This window comes from Sinocyclocheilus grahami, unplaced genomic scaffold (assembly GCF_001515645.1).
Source record: "Sinocyclocheilus grahami isolate Dianchi unplaced genomic scaffold, SAMN03320097.WGS_v1.1 scaffold724.1, whole genome shotgun sequence".
Lineage (NCBI taxonomy): Eukaryota > Metazoa > Chordata > Actinopteri > Cypriniformes > Cyprinidae > Sinocyclocheilus > Sinocyclocheilus grahami.
Window position 1 is genome coordinate 178,681 of NW_015505903.1, and position 20,288 is coordinate 198,968.

Genomic DNA, 20,288 nt, shown 5'->3' on the forward strand with positions numbered 1-20,288 from the left:
TGTTCCAGCGGTTGATGGACATCTTGCTCCGGCCCCACCAAGCTTACGCCGCGGCATACTTGGACGATGTCGTCATTCACTCCGAGGCCTGGGAGACACACCTGGAGCGTCTACGGAGGGTGTTGACGGAGCTCCAGCGGGCTGAAGTGCCACCTCCAAGAAGTGCCACCTCGGCCTCACCGAAGCAAAATACCTGGGGTACAAAATTGGAAGAGGGCTCATCATGCCCCAGGAAAAAAAGGTCGAGGCGGTGAAGGAGTTCCCCAAGACCCAGGTGCAGGCCTTTTTGGGGTTGGCGGGCTACTACCGATGCTTCATTCCGAACTTCTCCTCTATAGCCTGCTCCCTGTCAGACCTGACCAAGAAGGGGCAGCCGGAGAGGATAAACTGGACTCCCGAGACCGAAGCCGCCTTCCAGGCCCTCAAGACGGCCCTGACGTCCTCCCAGGTCCTTCATGCCCTAGACTTCGGCTGCCCCTTCACCCTATATACGGACGCCTCCGGCACCGGTTTAGGGGCAGTCCTCTCCCAGCTCCGGGATGGAGAGGAACACCCCATAGTCTACATCAGCCGGAAACTCTCCCCCGCGGAGACCAGGTATGCCACCCTGGAAAAAGAGGCCCTGGCCATAAAGTGGGCAGTTCTGGAGTTAAAATATTACCTGTGGGGCCGCCGGTTCCCCCTCGTCACTGACCATGCGCCCCTGCAGTGGATGTCCCAGGCGAAGGACACAAACGCCTGGGTGACACAGTGGTTCCTCGCACTCCAGGACTTCTGCTTCCAGGTACAACATCGGGCCGGGGCCGATCACGGGAATGCGGACGGTCTCTCCCGGGGCTGGTCCGGTTGGGCAGGTCTGGCAGGTAACCAGAAATCCCCCCCCCCGTAATACCCTCACAACGAGTTGTGTGTTTCCCCACAGGACCAGGGCGACACCTAGGGGGGGGGGAATGTGGCGAGTATCACGAGTCCAGATTAGCGTCGCCCTGGAAACGCCGCGGCCACACTGATCACCGACGCACAACACCTGTGCGCGATGAGTGGCGCACCTGGAGCTCGTTCCCGCTGGCCTTAAAAGCCAGGAGAAGAGACACCAGCGGGAGAGCACCCCAGAGCTCCAGGCGGCATTAACGATTGTTCTCCTTATTTCACAGACTCTGAAGGCACCCAGGGAGAGGGATCTGCACCACGGCACTTCACCCCACGAGCACCAGTGTGAGACGGGCACCGAGCACCAGTCATCAAGGGCACGTGTGATCAGTGTGTGGATCAAATAAATCACCCTCCGGGGCTCTTTCGACCAGTACCGAGTCTGTGTTCTCATTCACCCTGCGACAATATATATATATTATACATACTATTAGTATTCCTACATTAAAGTGACAATTTAGTTTAAGGCATAAACTAACTGGGCAGTCTGAGAAAAATAAAAATAAATAAAACTTACAAGGGGTGTATAAATATGTATTGTACTTAAAGGGACAGTGCACGCATTTGTTTGTTTGTAACCAGTTGATAGACCACATTGTTGATGGGCCATATTGTTTTTTTTCCCCTTTTTTGTCCTATTGAGCATTCACGAAGATAATTTGAAGAATGTGCATAATCAGACAGTTGATGCCCCATTGAATTCCATAGTATGGAATATTTATTTATTTTTTTAAATAGGGGAGAGTAAATGATGACAGAATTTTCATTTTTGGGCAAACTATCCCTTTAATATAAATAATATTGTATTTAAAAGTACTGGTACTGTGTCAAAATTTTACTCAATTAAAGGTCTAAGAATCTAGCCAAAACAGGCTTGAGTGAAAGCTAAATTAATCCTATTTAAATGTACTTAAGTATTTAATAGTATAACTTTTTTTCCTTTTGAAATAGGCTGATGAAATCAAGAGACAGGGGGAGATTTTCTCATTAAAGTAACTTTGCTGCACAATGTTTGTTACACAACATGTTTAATCACAGTTTTCTCAATATCCAGACTGCACAAGGTTATAAATCACACCAAATACTATTTTATTTAAACATTTAAAAAAGTCAAAGGTGCTCCACAGTGCTCCTTTCCTTGGAGAAGAAATTGTGGGTAACATTAGCTTATAAAATAGAGAGCCCAAATACACAAGTTCAAAATCCATGGGAAATAGTACACCATCTGGTGACACACTATTGAAATCTAATATTAATCTTGCATACTAAATATGATAGTTGAATATGCAAATTAACATGCCTCATTTAACTATGCTAAAAAGAAGGGTTTGCTTTGTCTCTCTGCAAAGACAGAAGGCAGGCACAGAGTAGGGATAGAGCATGGATGAATGGGTCGGAATGAGGCTGAACTAAATCATTGTAGAGCTGGAATAGACTTCAGCCAAAGGAATTACATAACTAGAATTCCTCCAACAATAAAGTAGCTCCAATGATTAGACAACATTACAGCAGAAATAAACTGAAAATACTTCTACATACAGCAAATGACAATATATTTTACCCAACACTGCTTTATCATTGTAAGCTTTAGCTTAACCTTGCCAAGGTACATGGGGTTGCCATAGGGTTTAGATCTGGTTTAAGATCTGGGCTGTGTACTGACAGGTTGTCGGTTCAAACCCTGCAAAATGCAATTCATGAACAGAGAGCACTGTGACCTTGAGCAATACACTTAACACCAGATTACTCTGGAGGATTTACCCAGTAATAAGAGTACTGGGAGTTGCTTATGGGCAAAAGCAACACAGGCTTATTGGAATAATGTGCCTGAGGTGACATTTCTGCAAAATTATATCAAGTTACGTCCTGCAAGACATTTTAAAAGTGAAATGTCCAGTGAGTGGAGCTAAAAGACATTCAATTTGAAACAGATAAACATGAATTTGACAATGTTTTATTACATTGGTTGTTGTACATATCACAGCTGTTCAGAAAATAAATGTCCAGTGAGTGGAACTAAAAGGTTAATCGCGAAGGCAATGATGTACCAGGTGAGCTACTGAGCAAGTTTACTCCATCAGAAAAGCTAGAAATATGGAGCTGGTTACATGATGTAAATATCAAAATCTATTAGTTCATCATTCATGCACTTTAGCAGGGGTCGAGAACCTATGGCTCGCGAGCCACACCTGGCTCTTTGACAAAAATCATGTGGCTCGCCAGATCTCTCACCCTTTACCAACAAATTATCTATTACAAAAAGTATACATCTCTAGAGATCAGCAATTCATTGGTTGTAGAGACTACATAAGCTGATAAAAGGTTTAAAATAATAAATGTTTTGTACCGAAAAGTGCACGTTCAGTGCTGTTCGCGAGAGTCACGACAGCAAACTGATAACGTAGAGCTAATAAACTCAGATTCAAGCTGCTACGTAGCCTGTGCAGCTTTTAGCGGGTGGGACTGTTAGCATTATTAATAAAGGAACGTGAATTAATGAGACAGTAAACAGCGAGGCATTCTTGAAGGCAGACAGTATTAAAAACTCAAAGCTGCGAAATGGAACTTAAGCCACTTCTGACTGCATGTTTTCTGCACGTGTTGTCCGAGTGGAAAACGGAGAAGCATAGACATCTTTGGTGGTGCTCCTAAAACGGTCAAAACACGGAGTGTCAAAATGCCTGCACTGGTGTGTATTCACATAAATACGGTCAACATGCACAGTGCATTATTCTTCACTCACTTGAGTCTCTCTCTCTCTCTCTCTCTCTCTCTCTCTCTCTCTCTCTCTGTCTCACTCACTCACACACACACACACACATATAGAGAGAGAGAGAACTCTGAAGACAATTCATACCCCTGTAAATCAACCTCACAGTAAAAGCCCTGCACAATTACAAATTGTCTCTTTAGTCAAAAAAGGTTCCCAACCCCTCCACTATTGTAAAAGTGTGTTGAGGTTATGACAAAGGAATTGCCTCTGTAATCATAATTTATGTGAATAAAAGTTGTTGGTCTTTTACTGCCTCTAGTTTTCATTTCAGCTGGAAAATGCAGTGAATTGAACGCATAGATGTGTATGCAGAGACACATTTTTCCAGTGAGCCTATGTTGGCTAAAAGTGCTAAATGATGACTAACTAGCTACTGTAGAATTGAAAGTCTCGACCTTTGCTCAAGTCCTACATTATAACATGAAGTTTTACCTGAAGTCAGCTTAAATGCACTTGCGATATATCCAAGAAGGACACATTCCTCATTGAACATCCTCGTTTGGTCCTAGAACAACATTCTTACCAAGAAATCATAGGATCTACCCAATCTAAAACTCTTAAATTACAACAGTGCAGTTGAACCCACAACCCTTAGCTGACCTGCCAGATAGGAGTTTTGTCCAAGGTCCAACAAGGATGTGGATCCAGGAACATGTCCTAGTTGAGTAAATCACATTAAGCGAGCTGCGGAGTAGTTTAGCTTCAGCTCTGCAGGATTGGGGGTTAAAATGTGATACAAATATGCTGCAGAACCACAGTGGGACGTGAGAACAGGAAAACACCATTTGTGCCAATTTACCGCTAAATAAGCGCAAATGGGATACAAGGTCATCACGTGGTGTCTCAACTCGATAAGGTACAGCAGAGAGGACAGCACACACAAAAATGAGTATGTTCCCCTTCGGTTTTAATAGAAAGTGCTACATCACTGTGAGGCCATTTCTATTTTAAAAGTTGCATACTACAAGGTCTGCTAATTATGATGATTAATTCACACAAAGCATGAGTAACGTCCTCAAGAGGGTGTTGGCGCGTGCGTGTGTGCGCCTGAACATGTAATTCAGGCACTGCGGTGATGTGCATCACCGTGGCCTGCTTTTAAAACACCTGAGAGTACTTGTGAATTTCCCTGATCTCAGCTGTTCAAACTTATTTTAGGCTTTGTCGTAGTCATGACGCAGCTGCAGTCTCCTAGACTACAAGCATAAAGAAGCCTTAACACTTTTTGAACACTTCTGCGAGAGGTAAACCCAAGCTAATTTACGGAGAAACAAGCTTCTACTCTACTGAATATCTGACTAAATAGAGAATTGATCCGACGCAAATATTTCTGAAGGATAACAGTCAATTCCAGTGTGGTTGTGCAGAAAATCGATGAAAACTCTTCAAACTCTTGAATGAAGAGCTCAGGGGCTTAAAACATTAGAGAATTACCTTGGGCGAGAAAAAAAAAGACAAAAAAAAACACTTCGGCGTGAAATCATGTGGGCTCCTTACAGTGTACATGTCAGAAGTTATTGCAGTCACAGCAATGGCGCTGACCACAGGGCCTATTCACTGTTTGTTTTAATTACATCCTCCATATGACAAGGGCAGCTGTCAGAAGACTGGCAATGTGCAGATCATTAGTTACGGCTCTATCTGTGGATTTGCCATTGCGGTTTGCCGTAAAGCTTGCCAACAGTATTTTGTATCCAGTTGCGACTTGCCTTGAAGCACCTTTGCATGTTATTAGTCGGAACGGACCCAGAAAGCTTCAAATAAAAGCCACTGGTTCATGAGAAGAGTAGAAAAGGGCTTGGATAATTGAGTTATGATCTTAAACTAACCTTTATTGTGTCCTTGCGCTTTAATTACCTGAGGAAAAGTTGAATGTTACCACTCTCTCAGGTTCGCAAAAGCAGACTTAAGTGCTGATAGCTTTCCTCCTTTCCAGGGGATTCCTACATGATCATTATCCGATGACATTGTCCTCTTGCCAAAGGCAGAAACATGTCCTGTGTTTTTTATGGAGGTGCATTTGGAGCATTCTCCTCTTCTGCAAATGAGAGAAACATTTTCGAGACGCTAATTATCACCCCTCCAGACACTGGCATTGTTTTCTGCACAGTTTGGGGGAACCAGCGTTAATCTTGTTAATGAAACTACTGATGAAAATGCTACTCGATGAAGGCTTTTTTTAATTATTTATTTCGTCGACAATAATGAAGACAAGATGCAAGATGTAACATTACCAAAAGTAAACAATTTTAATTAAAAACATTCTGTTGACAAAAATATAATAAAAGAAACACTGTTAGTTATTAACAATGCCATGCATACAGTGTGTTTGGAAGAAGAGGGCCAAAAAAAACCTGTTTTCTTAATTAAAAATAATTGATTCAAATACTGCAATCACACTTGTATGTAAAGGATTGACTTGCTCAAGCTAAAAGAGCTGCTTTGCAGGTTAATTAGGTACTACACATAATGAAATATTCTAAACAGCCTCTACATATGAATTAATAAAAAGCATGAATAATGAGTATCTTCTAAACAATAGCTATAATTTCAGAAGTTGTGCATGTCTATATTGTTTCAGATCAACATACAGACATTTCCCTGAATTAAAATGTGGCTAAGATTTGATCTTTTAAAATTGAACACTCTCATGATTTTGTACACTGTCAATTAAAATGTTATTTTCATTGATAAAAATGGCATGACATATCAAAACGGGAATAATATTTATAAAATTAATAAAATTCTCAAACATATGAAAATATTGCATTGACAAAATTAATGAAAAAAAAAAACAATTTATTGAAATACTGACTAAAGCTATAACAAAGCGAGAGGACAAATGAATAAATAAACAAATAAAAAACCTTTTTAAAACTAAACAATGGTGGGACCTTTTAGATTACTGGAAAACTGCTGTAGAGGCATTGCTCTGAAAAATAAAATGTATAATAATAATAATAATAATAATATTGGTGGGAATAATATAACTTGTCTAACTAATTAGATTAATGTTTTTTTTTAATGATTAATGCAAATATTAAAATATATAAGCACTTTTAACCATTGACAACAACAATAATAATACTACTAATACTAATAATAATGCAGTTTATTTATAAATCCCTTTTCTTAAACCTTTTTTCTTAACCCATCTGAAACCTCATCCACATCCCTAGCTCCTGAAACCTGGATCCACTCTCCCCCCATCCCATCACACCACACCACATGCAATACATGAAAACTGTTGAAAACCTCAAGAACATCGTGCAATTCTGAGTGTGCTACACACAGGTGAGTGGGCTGGACAAACCACCTGTAGAAAAACACACTCTTTTTCTCTATATGCGCCAGACACGTTCTTATAAACACTCCATGTTACAAGGACTTAATAAGATAAAACAAATGTTTACTTGTGAATGCACCACAAATCACATTGCACTACTTGCTTCTTAACCTTAAATACCTCTTTTGCACAATATCATGTACAGTTATTATGTAAAGTACTTATATAGTCTCTCTTAGGTTGTGTGTATGTATAGTCAAATATTTGTAGTATATGTATAGTTAGACTACCGCTTCAGAAAGTTAGCTATGTAGGTCTAAAAAGTGTTCTTACATCTAGTGTTGTATGTTTATATTTATGTTTATTTATGTAGTACCTTGGTCCTGTGAAACACGACATTCCGTTCCACTATATGTCCACACATGTAGCGGAATGACAATAAAGCTCGACTTGACTTTACTTGACTTAAACCCCCATTGTTTGCAAAGAAACTCTCAAAATAGAAAATATGTTTGAAGAATGCACAGCACTTTTTTGTCACTTTAAATTATGAAAATTATTAAGAAGAGAAAAGGGCGTGGAATTGGGACAGAATCCAGCCCACACTCAAACCTAAGCACCAAAGCTCAGCATGTCTACAACATCAGTGCTTACTTATAAGCACTAGTAAGAAAACGTCTATTTTCTTCCAAAAAAAAATTAAGATTGTGGAACTGTAGGCAATTAGAGTAGTTGAGCAGGGAAAAAAATCCCAAATACATAATTTGAGGCAACAAAGCAAAACATGAGATTCATATCAACAGTGCTACTGTAATTATGGCTGATTTGTTTTGAAAGAGGAATGTAACAGTAGGTCACACTACACAGCCAAAGACCCTCTGGACCAGTTCCATCTTCTCATCAACTCCGTCTGGGTCACGGTGGATAATGTCACTTCTTATTTGGATGATGACATAGTTCAATGGGACCATTGTCCAGGCAAGTAGAGTCTCATGCCCTGATGTTTGCCACAGCGGGTTAGCTCTCCAGGGCAAGGCATTTGCACAGGAAGAAACGATGGCCTAGACAAAAGCGGTTCTTATGAAAAGGTGACTGATTTATGGAGGCCATATTTTCACGATCGAGTGGGTGAAAATGTCATGTAAAGGGCTAGTTTGACCTTTTCCATTAGGCTGTGGGAGACCGTATGCACCCATAGAACATGCGAGAGACAAGAGACATGCTCAACACTTCTTTCTTGTGCATGTACTAAGTAAGACTAGCTACATTTAACATGTTAAATTAGTGTATTAAAAACAAAAAATCATCCGAAAATAAACAAACAAACAAACATGGTTAACCATGCTCCCTGAGTCATACATACAATCCATAATAAATTCATTGACTGTAATTTTTAATGCAATTGTTTATAAAACTATTTACTGCTGTTTATGAGCTTGAATGTACGGTAACTATATACTAGTAATTAGGGTTGATATGCCAATTAATTAAATTAACCCAAATTAAGATAAATCAAAAACATTACAATATTGTAACAGTATTATGCATCAATGTATTTGTTTAATTTTCATATCATTGAATATGTAAGCTTATAGCTGGCCTACAGTGTACAGCAATCCATTTAGAACCTGAGGTCAACTTAGGGGCTGTAAAGTATATATTATTGTTTTCTGTCTCTGGTATGTTTTAATTTTTCGGTCACGTTTCACGTTTTTTTCAGCATCTGATCCCATGAGTGTGTTGTTAAAACTAATTCAACATAATGCCAACATAAAAATATTTGACGTCTCTTTCTTATCCCTATCCTGTACTTTGTACCTATCACCTGTACCTGATTTAGCGAGGCATATTGCTTGATTGGGACTACACTGACTTCACACTTGCAAAAGCATGTAAATGGTACGATCCTGAATCACTTTGATAGCAGGAAAACTGATTTTTAGCAACATAAAAACCTTTTGAGACAGAACCAATATGTTTCCGAAGGTTAGCACAAGCTAGCAAAGTAATCGTGACAGATTTGAAAACAACTGACTTTTTACTAGTCAACCACTCATACTGAAAAGAAAGTTGACTAGTTGTGCCTACTTTATGTAAATGACTCACTGTATAACATGCAGCATCAGCAGTCTTTGCTATTTCTGGAAAGTCCAGCACTGCTTTGAGAGAGACTGTGTGAGTGGAGATGATGTCCAGGCAGATGAAATGATGCGGGTGAGAAACAAAAGCATATCATCTCTCCACTGACAGATCCATGCTGCTTGCATTGTCATAAATAGTGCAAAAAAACAGTCATGTCCTATTCACTTATAGTTTCTGTCAGCCTCTGGGCGACATTTGATTAGTTTCAGGGTGGTTTTGCAAGAATCTGGCTGGTATGTGAACACTCTAAACAAACTTTCACAGCACCAGTATGCTTTGTGAGTGCAAACCAAGAAGATGTACAAGCTGGAGGAATCTATCTGTTAGGATAATCATTCATCTTAATAGCGATTGCTTGGCTGGTGCATGATCCCTCAGAAGTATGTGATTTGAAATCTGCCATCTTTGTGCATGGTAGCTCATGGACATTAAGTTATATAGCTAGGTTGTTTCAGCCAATTAGCAGCTCTCCTAAATTGTGACAAAGAAAAGGGAAAATTTTTTTTTCAAAAAATGTCCATCCAGGTGTACCAGTGTTTACACTTGTTATTTTGTCTTCGTCAGTTTTTCTGCCTAATGTCTTCAGACCTTTTCTGTTTCTTCGACTGTGCAGGTACTGATTCTGCTGTTGTCTCCGCTGATACGATAATGAGTGTGTTTCATTGTTTAATTTTCATTCATGCAATTGGCAAGCAACACAATGTTAGCGTATCTACAAAGGTAGCAACCAATGAGTGTCAGGATTCTCTCTGGCGTTTAGTGAAGCTAAACACAGCATACATAATTAAAGCACTTTTTATAGAATTATTACGAGAACAATCTGAGATGCAAGTGTAAGTGTGTCTGTAATTCAGATTTTCTTAAAAAAAAAAATTCTTAATGTGTATTTTTTTAATTAGCAAACTACTAAAAGCACTTTTAATATGATGAGTAATTAATACATTTTTTAAATAATTAAAAAAATGTTTAGTAAATAATAATAAAAAAAATAATACAAAAGTGGAATTAATTGAATCTGCTCGATTACAGCAACCGATCACAGCAACTCCGCATTTTGCAGGTCATTTATGAGTGTTGGAAGATGCTGCCTCCTACACAATCCAGCATATTTGTACAGTGCAGCATTCAATCACTGCAATCCAGGCACATGAATAAGCTTTTTACAAGCCAAAAGAGTGCTCTACTGCACAAACCATTTGGATATATGGCCAGTGACAACAGTGGTTCTCACCCTTGTTTTTCAACTGGGCCGCACTATAGTGTGTCTCATTGACTGCAAGTTGCAGTCAGTAAGACCAACGTGATCTCATGATAATTCGTATGTATTTTACGTAAAATGTGGTTCTATAAAACGTACATTTACTTACGTTTTTACAGGCACTAAAACGTACAAATACTTACGTATTTTCAGCCTCTAAACGTACAAATACTTACGTATTTTCAGCCTCTAAACGTACAAATACTTACGTATTTTCAGCATTTTAACGTACAAAACTGACGTATTGACGACACCTAAAAATGAATCCTTATGAATATTGAAATCGCGGCATTAATTTTATTAGTTTTTAGTTGTCACATTAATTAACTTGTTTTCAATTGCTTTATTAAATTGTTTACTTATGAAATTATAACATTTCGTTTTGTTGTGATTTCTGCTGCCAGCTCGTTTCCAAGAATATGCCTACATAATGTTAAACACGACTTCACTTTAAACCTTAAAATAAATAATATTTCTGCAATCGTTTAACCTTTACTTGTAATGTAATGTTTACTTTGTTTGCCATGAACCACTAAAGGCGTTTTCTCCGACATGCTGTGACTGACAATAGAACTATGAAATACACCAAAAACGCAACATAATTATGAAATAAAACAATTTTATTAGTGCGCTGTAATCCAAATCTTCCGAATCCATACGACTGCGAGGAACAGACCTAAATCCAAGCCTTTTTTCAGCGATCTTCTTCTCAAATCCCGAGCAGCGAGTCCAGTGACCGTGAGCAGCAAAGCCCGCGCTGACTGACACGCTCTTTACAAATTCAAATGTTGCCACTTCAAACGACAGGTTTTACGGCAGGATTATCGAACGCTCATTGGCTCTCGCCTGCATTCGTCACAGATTGCGACATGCCATGGTTCTGGTGAGGTGTGTTTGAATGATGCGTGCGCGCCTTCACGAGTTCACGCAGTGGATCGGGAAAATTATCTGGATAATATTTTCAGCGATTAACAACATAAATTCTGCTTTGGATCACACAAACCTACTGTATTCTGCCAGAGAGGACTGCGGGTGCAACGCATCGTCATTTGGATTACTTTTAGTGCTGCTTTTGACATTTTTGCAATAAATAAATGATTGTAACGTTAATTGCATTTATCTGTCTGTCATGTTTTTCTTATACTGTACAGAAATGTTTAGGCTTATAGGTAGGAGTGGAATTAGCGACTATAAATATATTTTAATGCTATATTGTTACTAAAAGTTTTATTTTCCTGCGTATTTCGGTCATTTGCGTTTTATATCCTTTATATATCGCTATAAAATAGGTAGGTTAAGGTTTCGGGGTAGGTTAAGGGGTCTAAAAATCTAAATTGCGTATTAATAAAATGATAAAAATGCATATTCGCTATAAAATGGGTAGGTTTAGGTTTGGGGGCAGGTTAAGGGGTCTAAAAATCTAAATTGCATATTAATAAAATGATAAAAATGCATATTCGCTATAAAATGGGTAGGTTTAGGTTTGGGGGCAGGTTAAGGGGTCTAAAAATCTAAATCGCTTATTGATAAAATGATAAAAATGCATTGATATGAATATCTAAATGATGTAAAAGATACGTAAATATTTAACGTTTTTTAGCTAAAAATACGTATGATTTGTACGTTTTAAACGTTGAAATACGTCTAAATTGCACGTTTTAGCATGATTAAAAACGTACAAAAGTGTACGTTTTGTGCTTGTAAATGTTACGTATTAATAATACCTACGTATAAACATGAGACCAGGCTGGTAAGACACACATGGAAGCGTGACTTGGTGCGTGACACTGCAGAAAATGTGAACATTTGCAAAAGTATGGATTGATTTGCAACTGTTGATTGGCAGTTGCAACATATCTTTCTCTCTGTTGTATGTCCAATACACCCTCCTATTAAGAAATGAGTTAAGTCACCATCTTTGAGTTGTGCAGTGTCCTCGCTTTATTTTGTTTCATTATTGAGCTTATATATGTTTTTATTTTTATATTTTTTTACCCACTTTGTTGGTAGTGGCTGTTTACACTAACTCTGCCCATCAACATGTGGTTGAACCAGTCAACACTAAAAAAGATGCCTATTAAATAACAGTGGCATAGGGAGAAAAGCACATGTCAATAACTTTTGACGTGATCAATCTGAGTTTGAATCTGCCTTTTGCCAAACTCGTTCTGCTCACTTTTTCCATCACACATCAGATCGGAAAGGCAATAAATAAATGAAGAAAAAAATTGCAAAATGTAAATAATGTATATATTTAATATAGTTTTTGTATTATTTAATAACAATAATATTTAATAATAAAGTGTTTATTGGATAGGATTAGGGGTAGGTGCAGGTAGGGCTTTATTGTCCCAATAAGACGGCATCCATTTAACTGTGCGTTCACACCGCCGCCATCGAGAGCATCGAAAATCGCTCTGGCCGTTCTGCCAACAACGCTGTAGAAAGATTTGTGGACGCTCTGACATAGATCGAATGCTCATCTTGTATTTAAAGGGGTCGCAAAGCAAACAAGCTTGTTGATCTTGTGCAGACTGACCACAAGGAGGGTAACATTATAAGTTAACCTCATTAAATATTGTTGAGGACGAAGTATTAAGATCCTTTACCTAATAATGTATAAAGCACTAATACCACACTGTAAAAATACTCTGATACAAGTAAAAGTCCTGCATTGAAAATGTTACTTAATAATCAGGTATAAACATTGCTTAATGTAAGTATAATCAGGAACATTGATTTAAAGGTTTAAAAGTGAACTGGGACTACTATACTATTATTTATTATATCATTAGATTATTATTCCTATAACGTTAATGCACATCAGCATCTCACCAGGAACACCAACAATCTCAGACACCTTGGTCCACGCATCATTTAAAAAAAAAACGTATGTCCCCTGTATGCAAACAGGGACACGTGGCAGATTATTGGTAAACCCGCCACAGCAATAATCAACCTCTCCTCCATTTTGCTTGGGAACTAATGTGGTCGGAAACAAAGTTTATAGGACTGCGTTCTCTGGAATCCTCTCAAGCGGTGGACTTCTACGTTCCGATTGGTTGCCGTCAAACCGCGTCATAGCTCATTACCATAAAGTTGACCTGATTTCAACCCTCCTCGATGCCCTCAACGTCCAAGACGCGCCGCGCCGCTGCTCGCCACCGGCTCACATTGAAAATTAATGACTTCCGGCCACTTTGACGCTCTCGACGGCAGCGGTGTGAACACACAGTAATAGTTTTAATAAAAAAATTATAATTTACTCTCAATGTGTTATTATTGCATACTATATATACTATTATTGCATATTCCACTTGCAAATAGCCGCTGACAACTTTTTACCCTGAGGATTATCTCTTGTTCAGTTCATGACAATGACATTCCAGGAAAACTTCTTTTTTTTTTGAGCTGCTAATGGGACACACTTTAAACTAGCTCACATTGCATTCAGTTCAGCAAACACGTTTTTTTGTCAAGTTATCTTGAGAGCTGTGTCCTGAGATCCAGGTGGGTATTTTTTTTCTCAAATACTGCATGGGTGGTATTGAAATGTCTTTTGACATCGTAGGTTTTGCATAAACCCAGCATTTCAAATTGAAATACATTGCTCCCTGAAAGCAATTGAATTATTCTATTCTTCCACACTATTCTATATTGCTAACCGCATCAACTGTATACAATGTACACAAAAATCTATTTTATTTAAAATAAATAAACACACAGACTGTAATAGCGTAACAGACTGTAATAGTGTAACATTAACTGGCCTACGGCTAGATCTTATTACTTATTAAGAAATTTCTGAAATGCCTATGGAGGCTAGAACCAGGTCACTGAAGAAGTGGGCAGTCATTGTTGAGCTATGTAACATACAGTTCAGGATTCTGTTGTCCCTTATGAGTGTTTTTTAATGTTATTTGATATACTATCTGAAGTGAAACACTCCGGTCCACTGAGTATACATCAACACTGGTACAAACTACCAAGCTGGCAATGAGTAGGATGTTGTCTCTCTCACCTTATCCTCTCTAACCCTCCCGTCTCCAAATCCACAGCAATAATCAACCTCTCCTCCATTTTGCTTGGGAACTAATGTGGTCGGAAACAAAGTTTATAGGACTGCGTTCTCTGGAATCCTCTCAAGCGGTGGACTTCTACGTTCCGATTGGTTGCCGTCAAACCGCGTCATAGCTCATTACCATAAAGTTGACCTGATTTCAACCCTCCTCGATGCCCTCAACGTCCAAGACGCGCCGCGCCGCTGCTCGCCACCGGCTCACATTGAAAATTAATGACTTCCGGCCACTTTGACGCTCTCGACGGCAGCGGTGTGAACACACAGTAATAGTTTTAATAAAAAAATTATAATTTACTCTCAATGTGTTATTATTGCATACTATATATACTATTATTGCATATTCCACTTGCAAATAGCCGCTGACAACTTTTTACCCTGAGGATTATCTCTTGTTCAGTTCATGACAATGACATTCCAGGAAAACTTCTTTTTTTTTTGAGCTGCTAATGGGACACACTTTAAACTAGCTCACATTGCATTCAGTTCAGCAAACACGTTTTTTTGTCAAGTTATCTTGAGAGCTGTGTCCTGAGATCCAGGTGGGTATTTTTTTTCTCAAATACTGCATGGGTGGTATTGAAATGTCTTTTGACATCGTAGGTTTTGCATAAACCCAGCATTTCAAATTGAAATACATTGCTCCCTGAAAGCAATTGAATTATTCTATTCTTCCACACTATTCTATATTGCTAACCGCATCAACTGTATACAATGTACACAAAAATCTATTTTATTTAAAATAAATAAACACACAGACTGTAATAGCGTAACAGACTGTAATAGTGTAACATTAACTGGCCTACGGCTAGATCTTATTACTTATTAAGAAATTTCTGAAATGCCTATGGAGGCTAGAACCAGGTCACTGAAGAAGTGGGCAGTCATTGTTGAGCTATGTAACATACAGTTCAGGATTCTGTTGTCCCTTATGAGTGTTTTTTAATGTTATTTGATATACTATCTGAAGTGAAACACTCCGGTCCACTGAGTATACATCAACACTGGTACAAACTACCAAGCTGGCAATGAGTAGGATGTTGTCTCTCTCACCTTATCCTCTCTAACCCTCCCGTCTCCAAATCCCCATAGCTAAGGGTCTTGAATAAGATAGGATTTCTCATTCTTGCAGACTGAATCGTCTTTTAGATGGAGGAGCCTGCCGGAAAGGAGCGGAGATACAGCTCAGCAGGGTGATTCCTCATATAAGCCGAGGTGCTGACTGAATGCAATGATGCAATCGAAAAGACAGTGAAACCCATCATGAAATAATTGTTTTATAGTTCTCTTTTCCTGCCCGAACAATGTGAATTTTAGCTGCTGCTCTGTGCAAGCCTGACATTTTTCACCTGTTTTATAGCATATCAGTCAGATTACAAAAGTAGTAGCCAATGTTTATCTATCTATCTATCTATCTATCTATCTATCTATCTATCTATCTATCTATCTATCTATCTATCTATTTATCTATCTATCTATCCATCAAAAGTATTTATCCACAGTGTCTGGGAGTAACATGTAATGGAATTACGTAATTTAACTACAAGATAAATGTAATTATAATCAGTTACAGTTACTGAGAAAAAAAAGTGTAATTGAATTACAGTTACTTATGGAAATTCTAACGATTACAAAGGGGTTACATCCGAATTTTTCACATATAGATTTAAATTATTTTTTTCATAAATTACATTGACGGGTCTAAAATATGAGACACCTATATTTCAGGAGTTTAGGATAAAGAATAGGACACATGATTATTCGATAACTGTTTAATTCCCTATTTGGGTTTATGTATATGCTTTATTTTTTAAGATTAACAGTTTTTTTGTCAAGGCATTGTTAGATGCCAGTGTTTCCTGACATAGCTATGCAAATATTTGATTTCAAAAACAGTATCATAGCTATTAAACTATTTGTTGTTAAATCTGTATTTAACCTCAGAACGATATAAAAATAAAAAAGAGGTGCTAAAGTCTGATTTTGTGGTGGCTGCGCTTTAAAAATTAATTATTATAATCTTAATTCAAATGATGAAGGCTTTTGAAAGTCTGATAGTATAATCAGTCTTGAGTGCTACTGTAAGTTTAACCATGCCTGGTTTAAATGTATAAAAAATGATTAACAGATGAAAACATTTATTAGAACATTTTGAAAAGTAATCAAAAAGTAATAAATTGTAATCAGTTACATTACTTTAATAAAGTAATTGAAATAATTTCATTACTTAATAAATTTAAATAGGGCAACTTGTAATTGTAATACATTTCCAAAGTCACCTTCCCAACACCGTTTATCCATCTGCAATATCTATATACAATATCTAACCATTTACAGTATATATTCATAGTTTGTATCCATCTACAGTTATCTATCTATGCATATCTATATTTGTATCTATCCTACAGTGACTATCCACATTATCTATCTACAGTATGCATTAATCTACACATGAGTGTCAGAAGTAAGAAATTGCTTTTACACCACATACCTGGCAAGGTTTCCCAAAAATGAACACTGCAAAAAATGTCTAGTAAGTTGCTTTGAACAAAAAAACTGATTTACTAGCCTAGTAATAAAGTCAGATAACTGTTAATATTATTATAACAATATAGTGTAAGTATAACTGTAATTAAATGCTGCAACAAAGACTACATGATGCCTTTAAAACAAGGTAAACAAATGAACATTCACTTAAATACCAGCTTGTTTAGTGACATTATGTGAGCACACAGCAAGACCCACTTGAGCAGCGGATATGCTAAAATGCTTTGTTTAACTTGCTGTGTCGCGGTAGTGCAGCAGGGGAGTAGTGAAAACATGGAATGGAGTTTAATTTATGAGGACTCTGAATGAGCCAAAGTGGAATGTTTCCCCTTCAGGAACTCGAGCTGCGTCCAGATTCGCTTTGGGAACGCCCATGCGTGACTGCATTCTGAAGCACGTGTCAAATCCGTCCAATGGAGCAGCGAGACGTCACGAGCAGGGTGACGTAAGCACCAGAAAGCATAAAAGCGCATCCGGCCGGGCGCCACCCAGCTTCTGCCCTTCAGTAGCGCTCTGTGTATGTGTCTGTCTATTTACTGTTGTCTGTCTGCACAAGCACTATATAAAACAATGAGAAAGTCTTTGGCGAGCGAACGACCTTACAAACGCTGTGTTTCTCCCTGCCCACGATATCTGGTGGCAGGGAATACACATGATTTGTGTGTCGTTTGTTTAGGAGCGGAGCATGCACAGACAGCTTTTGAGCAGCTGATTGTCATCACTGCAAGCTCTCGCTGCGCACGCTCCGCTCTTGCCTGGCTACGTTTGATGAGAGCGGCCAGGCTCACGATCCCGCTGGCAGTGGTCCCGCTGTTGCCGAGGCACAGCGCAGACTGTTGTCATGGGGATCGCAGGTGGATTTAGCGGAGGGATCCGAGACGGACTCGTCCTTTTCTCGATCCTCACCCGCTAGATCCGCGGCTCTCTCTCTCGCGGTAGAGAAAGGTTACAGAATCCAGTTCGGTTCTCGTCCGCCTCATTTCAACGGGGTCATCCCCACACTAGTGGGCCCCGAGCAGGCTCTGGTAATGGAACAAGAAGTAGATACTCTCTTAAGGAAGGGGGCCATAGAACGTGTTCCTCCTCTCTCTCGAGAGCGTCCGAATTCTACAGCCGTTACTTCATCGTTCCGAAGAAGGATGGGGCGTGTCTTCTGAACCGCGCTATCAAACGGCTTCGGTTCAAGATGCTCACTATCAAGCAGATAGTATCTCAGATCCAGCCCGAGGACTGGTTTGTTACGAAAGATCTCAGAGACGCTTATTTCCATGTTTCCATCCTCCCTTAACACTGGAAGTTCCTGAGGTTTGCTTTCGGGAGCGAAGCATACCAATATAGAGTTCTTCCCTTTGGCCTGTCACTTTCACCCCGCACTTTAACGAAGTGTGTGGATGCTGCTCTGGCTCCGTTGCGACTCCAGGGCATCCACATACTCAACTACATCGACGATTGGTTGATTTTAGCTCCTTCAGAGCAGATAGCGGTTCGACATCGAGATGTTGTTCTCGCTCACATGAGAGAGTTGGGGTTAAGACTAAACGCCAAGAAGAGTGTGCTTTCTCCATTACAGAGAACCACCTATCTGGGCGTGGTGTGGGATTCAACCATGATGCAGGCACGGTTGTCTCCTGCTCGGATCGAATCGATCCTCACTACAGTCAAGAGAGTGAAAGAAGGCCAGTCACTCACTGTCAAGCAGTTTCAAAGACTGCTGGGTCTGATGGCAGCTGCGTCCAACGTGATTACTCTTGGCCTGCTGTACATGAGACCCCTGCAGTGGTGGCTCAAGACCAGGGGGTTCTCCTCGAGGGGAAACCCGCTTCGCATGTTCAAGGTCACGCGGAGATGCCTACGTGCCTTAGACATGGGGAGGAAGCCTTGGTTCTTGTCTCAGGGCCCGGTGCTGGGAGCTCTTTGTCGCCGCGTGACGCTAGCGACAGATGCATCCCTCACCGGTTGGGGTGCGGTCATGAGTGGCCACCCTGCCCGCGGTCTGTGGAGTGGTCGCCATCTGACGTGGCATATCAATTGTCTGGAGATGCTGGCCGTATTTCAGGCATTGAAACACTTTCTCTCGGACCTGAGAGGTCACCATGTGTTGGTGCGCACCGACAACACAGCAGTGGTCTCATACATAAACCACCAGGGAGGTCTGAGCTCGCGCCGTTTATACAAATTGGCACACCAGATCCTTGTGTGGTCCCAGGAGAGGCTCCTCTCGCTGAGAGCGATGCACATTCCTGGGCGTCTCAATGTGGTAGCAGACATCCTGTCGAGGCAGGGGCCGAGGCCCGGGGAATGGATGCTTCACCCCGAGGTGGTGAAGCAGATATGGAGTATTTTTGGCCAGGCTCAGGTGGACTTGTTTGCGACTCAGAAGACATCGCAATGTCCCCTCTGGTACTCTCTGACTCATCCAGCTCCGTTGGGGCTGGATGCCATGGTGCAGGCGTGGCCGAGGCTTCGCCTGTACGCTTTTCCCCCGATCGCTCTGCTCCCAGGAGTTCTGGAGAGAGTGCGCCACGATGGAGTCCGTCTACTGTTAGTAGCCCCGTTCTGGCCAGGCCGAGTATGGTTCTCGGAAGGAAGCCTTGGTTCTTGTCTCAGGGCCCGGTGCTGGGAGCTCTGTGTCACCATGCGATGCTAGCGACAGATGCATCCCTCACCGGTTGGGGTACGGTCATGAGTGGCCACCCTGCCCACGGTCTGTGGAGTGGTCGCCATCTGACTAGGCATATCAATTATCTGGAGATGCTGGCCGTATTTCAGGCATTGAAACACTTTCTCCCAGACCTGAGAGGTCACCATGTGTTGGTGCACACCGACAACACAGCGGTGGTCTCTTACATCAACCACCAGGGAGATCTGCGCTCACGCCGTTTATACAAATTGGCACACCAGATCCTTGTGTGGTCCCAGGAGAGGCTCCTCTCGCTGAGAGTGAGGCACATTCCTGGGCATCTCAATGTGGTAGCAGATATCCTGTCGAGGCAGGGGCCGAGGCCCGGGGAATGGATGCTTCACCCCGAGGTGGTGAGGCAGATATGGTGTATTTTTGGCCAGGCTCAGGTGGACTTGTTTGCTAATCAGAAGACATCGCAATGTCCCCTCTGGTGCTCTCTGACTCATCCAGCTCCGCTGGGGCTGGATGCCATTGTACAGGCTTGGCCGAGGCTTCGCCTGTACGCCTTTCCCCTGATCGCTCTGCTCCCAGGAGTTCTGGGGAGAGTGAGCCAGGATGGAGTCCGCTTACTGTTAGTAGCCCCGTTCTGGC